General features: G+C 43.0%; 1 pseudogene; it reads right to left on the bottom strand.

Annotated features, from left to right (window-relative positions):
- Window positions 1–6,388: 6,388 nt before the first annotated feature.
- Window positions 6,389–7,916, bottom strand: LOC116893511 (annotated as a pseudogene).
- Between the last annotated feature and the right edge of the window lie 349 nt (window positions 7,917–8,265).

Raw genomic sequence — 8,265 nt, 5'->3', positions numbered from 1 at the left:
ATACAACTTTAAAGCTTTGCAATTTAAACTTTTCAGTGATTTAGAAATCCAAGTTCTCTTTAAAAATCCAAAGTTTCTTAAGTGTGTGCTCCTATAAAGTATATAAAAAAAAAAGACAATATGTGGTTTCTTATTGTAAGAAGGAGAAACCAGGGTATAAAATCAGATTTTTAAAAATAATCTAACAATGTGAACTCAGTGTTCAATGTCTGGGACTCATTCATGATCTTCTGGACTCCACACGGGTTGAACAGCCCTGCCTCTCCAGTTCTGCCATGTATAACGCACATACAACTTCTCTCATAGGCTCAGGCCATCTCCACCCAACACCTACTGGTGCCCTTAGAAGATGTTCCAGGCTTCTGGCATCTCCAATATCCTGGGGTCTTCACTGCAACAGAAGCTGCGTTTTCACTAGCATCACGGCCTTTCTTTAAAGACCCTGAGTTCCAGATGAGGATGTAGAACTCTCAGATCTGCCTTCATCATGTTCATCATGCCTGCATAGATTCCTCCCTGCTCCCACCTGGAGGATGATGGACTGAACCTCTGAACCTCTGTGAGTTCTCTGCAATTGTGAATATTCTTTTGAAGTATGGAGCCCAGTTAAATGAACTTCACTTGGCATACTGCCTCAAGTATGAGAAGTTTTCAATGTTTTGCTGTTTTTTTGAATAAAGGTTGCCTGATGGTACCTTGGGATCATACATCTGAATTTGTAAGTTTTGCAGTTAAAGCACAAACTTAAGGCATGGTTGCCACATCGCCTGCTTGCTGAATTTGACCATTGATTCCGCTGTGCAGCAGCTCTTGGGTTGACTCAGTGACGACATCCTTATCATTACTTTGGAATTTTCTAATTGGAAGAGACGTCCTTCAGCTGTTGCAACGATGCTCTCAGTCCATGCAAACCCCGCCTTTGCTCTTCAGCAACATATGGCCATTGTTCCAAGCCTAACCCATCTTTGTCGTTTGGAAATTTGCACCAGTCTAAAAGCAGAGCACCGTCATTATGACATTTTCATCCATCAGTTGCCACTTTCCAGAAGTCTGCAGAGCTATTTGCTCTATGAAGAGGTTTTGAGAATGGATAAGATTCTAGAACCAGCAGCTAATTATGATGGAGAAATCAGCGAGGCCACCTGACACCGGTCTTTTAATTCTGTTTCAGTCGCAAAAGATGGCTTGTGTGGTTGTTTGGATTTGGGGATGAGAGGAAATATAAATGTTTGCAGCTTGGTTTCCCAGTTCTCCTCTTCCCCATTATTGTGAACCTCATTCGTCTTGCCTTACTCAGTTTTATTTCCAGTTCACTTTGTTGTATACTACTTGTTTACCTGACCGTTTTCTACTTTATTCTGCTAATAACCTGATACTGCTGTGGTGCTGAATGTGAAGGGAAAAAAAAGACCCTGACTTGGGCACATCTTACCAAGCTTCAGCTTCCCTCCAGGACCCCGTCACTTCTTCAGTTTTCATGCCACCAAAATCAGCAGCACATTTTAGAGATTTTATATGTTGCTAAGTTTTGCTTCCAGCCTTAGCCACCTCTGGACCACAGTTTCGGTATGACGACCCTGAAGCAATTCTTTTCAGAAGACTGAACATCAGTGATGCTTGTCCTTTAGTGATCACAGCTGATTCTTCGCCCTCCATGAACAGGCTCCATTGTCCCAGTAGAGCAAAAGTTTCACACCTAGAGATTCTTCATTCAAAAATATCATAGGAAAAGCCACGGCGGAGTCTTCATTTCCCTCTAAAAACTTCAAAAACTAGAATTTGCTGTCTGTGTTGCTCTCAGTGCATTATTCCATGGTCTCCATCCTAGCTCATTAAGCTTTAAGCACTCTGTGGCTTTTCCAGCTCAACATTCCAAATGCTTTTGCAATCTTCCTTCCAAAGCAAAGAAGTCAGGCTCATCCTAGCAACACCCCACACCTTGTAATAACTTCTGTTCTAGCTTGCTTGGTTTTTCTATAATAAACACCTTGACCAAAACCAACCTGAGGTTTGAGTTGGGAGGCATTTGGGGGTATTTCAACTTTCAGATTATAGTCTACTATTGCGGAAATCCAGGGCAGGAACTCAAATAGAAATTGAGGCAGAAATCATAGAGTAACAACACTTGGCTTGCTCTCTGTGGCTCGCTCATCTAGCTTTCTTATTCACTTCTTATTAATCCCTGTCTAGGGACGGGACCACCTACAATGGGCTGGGTCCTCCTACATCTATTAGCAACTAAGAAAATGCCCACAGACATGCCCACAGGCCAATACATTAGCCTCCCCCAGATAACTCCCAGCTGTGTCACATTGACAGCTGAAACTAAGTCAGAGCCTTCTCCACAACCAGGACACAGAACTCTGAGCTGCCACAGAAACTTCGCTACATGATACAGAACTATAATGGCTTTGGGACTAGAAGAATTAGGAAAGAGCATGATAGGAGCTCAGCAAAGTCCTCTTTCTTGCTCTTTAGGAACCAACATGGATAGCCTAGTAGTTCCTAGAGCCCATGAACATGCTGACTAGTCAGGGCTGGGAGAGCAACAGGGGTTAAAGTTGTCTTTAATTATGCTGACCACCAATATGACTTATAATTTAGTGAAAGAATAGAAAGCGGTGAATACTCTACTATCTGCCTGGGTATATTTGGCAGCTTTGTTATTTGGTACTCCTGGTCCTCACCCTCCCTCCCCTATGTATACACCCTGCGGTTCCTTCACAGCAGACCTGAGCTTTAATTAGAGTTGAAATCTCTTGTGGGAATAGTGCATTGATAATATAAATAATTTAGATATTGATGCCCCAAGATGACTTGATGTTAAAAGCTCTTTCAGGGCATGTCTTCAGTTTGATTCCTTTAGTGGCAGATTTAATGAACTCTCAAATTATATTTTATTCATTATATATGTGCACTTGCCATTTGTTACTCCAACTTCTATATCTATCTATCTATCTATCTATCTATCTATCTATCTATCTATCTATTTATCCAAACATCGATCCATCAATCCATCTATATTCTATCAGTCATCTGTATCTATCATGTCTTCATTCCTAACTATGAATCTATGAATCTATGAATCTATGAATCTATGAATCTATCTATCTATCTATCTATCTATCTATCTATCTATCATTTGTACCTATCTATGATGGGTAGGTCTTTGACTATCAACTAACTAAATCTGTCATCTATCTATCTATCTATCTATCTATCTATCTATCTATCTAATATATTATCTCATTTAAGAATGCATCAATTGTCTATTCGTCATGTGTTTATGTTGCATATCTATCACTTATAGCTATCATCTATCATATCTATCAATCCTTCTTACTAGCTATCTAATTTATCATCAGTAATATCCACCCATCTACCCATCCCCCATCCACCCCTCCATATGCTGTTAGCTGCCTGGAAGAGCCTTCTGCTTCCTGTAGTAGCTCAGGCTCCACTACCTAGCAGGTTCTGGGTAATTATTGCTGAATTGTGGAAAGAATTATCTATGCACAATTGTTACGTAAGGAGTCAGTGACATCAGGAACAATAGGCACTTCTGTTTCTTGCTGTTCTCCTTCTCCTTTATGAGAAAAGCTGGAGAGACTGTCTTCGTGGCAGAGGAAGAACCACAGCAGGAGCTAGGGAGGTACAAATGGTTGTTGAAGTAGTGTGGCCATCCAAGGGAAATGAGAACAGATGAGCAGTTCTTTATTATTTCCTGTTTGCAGGAAACTTTCAAATACCAGAAATTTTTGGCTGTGGCCTTGAAGACTTAAAGTCTAAAATGACTGTGAAACAAGGGAGTGCTGTAAGACTGTACCACCTGCTCTGGTTTTGAGGACTGATAGTCATACTTCAGTGTCTGAGGATGGGTGAGGGTTGGCTCCATGGCTCCCTCACACCCAAACATGCCTCACACACAATGGCACAGTCTTTGCATACCCTCCAGTGTACATTAAATCATCTCTAGGTGATGTACATCACCTAGTTCAATATCAAGAAATATGATGGTTGTCATGTGTCTGTTTTGCTTGGGGAATGATGGTAGGAAGTCTCCTATAGTTGGGTAGTAGAGGAGTAATTACAGTGCTTTGATCTGCAGTTGATTCTGTGGACGCGGAGCCCATGGATGTGGAGAGCTGTTGTACAATAGCCTCCCTCACCTCAGATCCAGCATCCTGTAGTTTGAAATAGTAAATGGAAAATTCCAGAAATGAATGGTCATTACATTTTAAATGGGTGTTATTGGAGTATATTACTATAATTATTCTATTTTATTCATTGTTAATTTCTTGTTGTTCCTACTTTATAAATTAAAATGTATAGGCATGCATAATTTATGTAGGGTTTATTATTACCTGTGGCTTAAGGCATTGACTGAGGAGGGGGTTAGAATAATACTTTTGTAGATTATGGGACTGTGGTACCGCTATGGTTTAGAATGAATTCACAGAATATATCAGTTGAAATTCAAATGCCAATCAAGTTCTAAAAGAAACAGGACTCTTCTGCAACTAGTTATAAAACTAATCAAGCGACTCGGTCACATTGGAATGCAATCCTAGGCAGCACGGTTGGGTGAACATATGGAGGAAGGCACACACACAGATGCTGTGAGTCTGGGGTCCAGATGTTCCAGGGATTGTGACAACACTACTCAAGCCTCGGGGGCTCGGGCTGCCCAACAGGAGCTCCAAGAGGAGACTTCTACAGGCTTTGTCAACAAACCCGTGAGGCCTGTGAGGCTCCCAGGCAGCTGAGCAGCAGATGGAGATTGTGTTCCTACACAGGTCGGCCTCCAGCTCTAGATTCACGTGTGAAATGTCAGCACTGTGGGCCTCTGTCCTTCCTCACACCCCCGAGACTTCCTGTCAGCATGGATTCTGTTCCTACCTTTCCCAGCCCACCTGCTGGGCCTCTTCCACGGCTTCTCAGGAGCAGCTGAGAAGCCCTAAAAATCTGCTGTGGCACAGAGGTTGAAAATGGGTGACACTGGCCTGTCTTTCGGGCCTCAGCCTGCAGATAGGCTGCTCTGAGAGGCTCTTTCTGGGCTGCACATTTGAAGAAATTTCCTGTCATACAAAGAATATCTGGGAGTGTTGACAGAAAAGCAAAGATAAGGTGTTTGCTTGCTTAGTTTGAATGAGTGTCTCGCCATCCATGTGTATACCCCATTGAAGGGCCTCCTTTCATGACTTAATTTATTTTTATTATTATGTTCATGTATTTGTTTATATGATGCTTCATCACCCTGGACAAATATAACAGAAAGATCCATATCCATCTAATTCTTATACAGTTCTACCACAAACAAATTGTCAAATGTAATACAGAGAAAAGTCTAGAAATGAATAAAACTCATGCTGGCATTATTGGGGATTTGACACTTGGTGGAGGGAAGTCCCTTTGCATGGCCAGCTCTATATTTGATGGATGAATTCATTTCTTAGTGGACTATAAGTATAAAATTAATATCACCAGTTTTCAAAAGCATCCCCCAAGATCCTTCTTTAGATAGTGACCACTACCCTCAGGCCTGTTGGAGAGCCGCTCATCAGTGTGCTTTGAGCCTAAATCCAAACAGCACATCTGTCCCAGAAACAAACATGGCTACAGATGTTGAGTTTGACACTCATCGGTACTGTGAGATGAACCTTGTTCTCTTCTGCTTTCCTCCTCTTTCAACAACTGCAAAGTGTTTGTTTATACGCTACTTACTAGTGAAGAATGTGGTTCTGTTATTTATCCATTAGGTCCTAAGATAGTAATAATAATAATAATAATACAGATTCATGGGCCTGGATCCAAGATGTAGGGTGATTTTATGGGACATTAGGAAAGAAACACTGTTGCCAATTAAAATGTGAAACACCACCAATTATAAAACGTGAAGAAAAAAAAAGCACGCTGGAATCAAGTCTACAGAGTAGCGTTGGCAAATATTTGTAGAGCTAGCGTTTTCGAGTGTTTATGTACAGTAATTCATTTAATCCTTGCTGCACCAGTGAGGAAATGGATCAGCCAGAGGAGGCTAGATTTTCTACAGTGACAAACACCACCCAAATCTCCATGGCTTAACTCAACAAATGTTTATTTCTTGTGCATGTTAAGTCATTTGTGGGTCTGGGCAATGGTCCAGGCCTGTGCAAACGAAGGCTATGCTTTCTAGGCTGTTTCTATCTCCTATCTCCTCCAAATAATTTCTGCTTCCATGATTATCCTCCTAGGAAAAGGGAATCTGCAGAATTCTGTACCAGTTCTTTCTTTCTTTCTTTCTTTTCTTTTTCTTTCTTTCTTTCTTTTTTTTTTTTTTTTTTTTGTCTCAGTGAGCTCTCAACTTTTATTGGTCCCTCAGTCCCCAGGGGTTCCCTCCTTCTCAGCTTCAGTGTCTCAGAACTGTGGTGTCATTGGTCTCAGATACACTTTGCCATCCACGACCTTACGTGGAGTTGTCCTCTGCATAGTTTGCATGGAGTTGCTGGAGTCCAAGGCATCGTTGAGACTGAAATCTTCCCCATCCTCCAGCAAGCGGCTGTAGGTGGCAATCTTCACCTCATGTTTGACCTTGATGTTCAACAGGGCTTCATATTCTTGGGTCCTTCTGCCCAAATTTGTGCCAGCTCTGACTCCAGGCAGAAGGACCCCATTGAGCTGCTCCAAATGCACCTTTTATCTGGCCTTCATTTCCCGATGTTGTTCTCCATGTTCTGGTTTTTCATGGAGTCCAGATCAATCTCCAAGGTCTGGAGGGTGCGTCTCAGCTCCAAGAGGGTGGTCTCAGTGTCCCTGATTTCAGCAGACTTGGTGGTGACTACTGTGGTACTCTCCTCAATCTGATGAGACCAGTACTTGTCCAGTTCCTCACAGTTCTCCTCACGGTTCTTCTGAGCCAGTTCTTCATACTGGGCATGGATGTCCACCATGATCGTGCTGAGGTCCTGAGATTTGGGAGCATCCATTGCCACAGTCAACCCAGAGCTGGCAATCTGGGCTTCCAGACCTTGGACTTCCTCCTCATGGTTCTTCTTCATGAACAGCAGCTCCTCCTTGAGCACTTCGATTTCTGTCTCCAGCTGCAGCCTTGTGATATTGTGTCATCTATCACCTTGTGGAGTCCATGGATGTCGCTCTCCACAGACTGGCACATGGCCAGTTCTATCTCATACTTAACTCTAAAGTCATTCGCTGCAAGACAGGCATTGTTGATCTTCAGGACGATATGGGCATTGTCCACAGAATTTGCAAAGATCTGAGCCCTCACAACTTCGATAGTCTTGAAGTAGAGGCCCCAGTCTCTGATGCCCTGGGTAGAGTCCCCTTTTCTCCAGAAGTTCTCAGATTTTGCTCTGTAGTCTCCTGTTCTCAGTCTCCAGGCTCCAGGTCTACCTTGTCTAGGTAGTTGGCCAGGTGATCGTTCAGGTCTTGCATGGTCTCCTTTTCTGTTTGGATTCTACCCATTCCCGCCAGGTCTGCAGACCCCACGGAGCCACCCCAGACAGAGCGGGACAGAGATATCCAGGACCCAAAGCCCCCAGCACCTGCATAAATGCTGGCTGCACTGCTGGCAGGCCAGACCCATTGGCTGGGAGTCTGCATAGAGCCCAGGAACCAGTAGGTGGTGGAGCGGGTGGTGAAGCTCACTTGTCTGGAGAGGAGAGAGAAGCGAGATACTAGGACAGGAGTTCCGCAGCCTACTGGTTCTTAAAATATTTCTCTCTCAAGGTAACGCAAGCCTTTCTATGGGTATTTGATCAGCCAAAGCATTTCCTACAGCCACATCCACCTTCAAAGGACAGGTACCTGAAAACAGCAGACCAGAAGTCTTGCTCCGAGTAATCTTTGAAGTTAATTCTACTTGCTGCACTGTTGGGGAAATGGAGTTGCACGATGAGCAGACTATCAAGGCTCATAACTAATTCTCCACAAGCACACTACTTGTGTTGAGAGACACCATCCCACTGAAAGGTGAAAAGCCCTTACTAAATTTCATGCTGTCAAGCAATGTCTACTAAAAAATCCGAGACAAAACTCATATTTAGTATACTAAATTTAGTATGGGGAATTATCAGTGGAGAATAGAAATTTGAGGCTGGGTGTGGTGGCTTATACCTTTAGTACTGACATTCATGAAGGAAGGAGGAAAAGGAGGAGGAACAGGAGGAGAAGGAGGAAGAGGAGGAGGAACAGGAGGAGAAGAACAAGAAGAGGAGGAGGAAGAGAAAGAAGAAGAAGAAGAAGGTGCATGTCTGAAATTTGAGG

This window comes from Rattus rattus, chromosome 2 (genome assembly GCF_011064425.1).
Source record: "Rattus rattus isolate New Zealand chromosome 2, Rrattus_CSIRO_v1, whole genome shotgun sequence".
Lineage (NCBI taxonomy): Eukaryota > Metazoa > Chordata > Mammalia > Rodentia > Muridae > Rattus > Rattus rattus.
The sequence above is the reverse complement of the archived record's forward strand: the minus strand, read 5'-3'. Positions and strand labels throughout refer to the sequence as shown.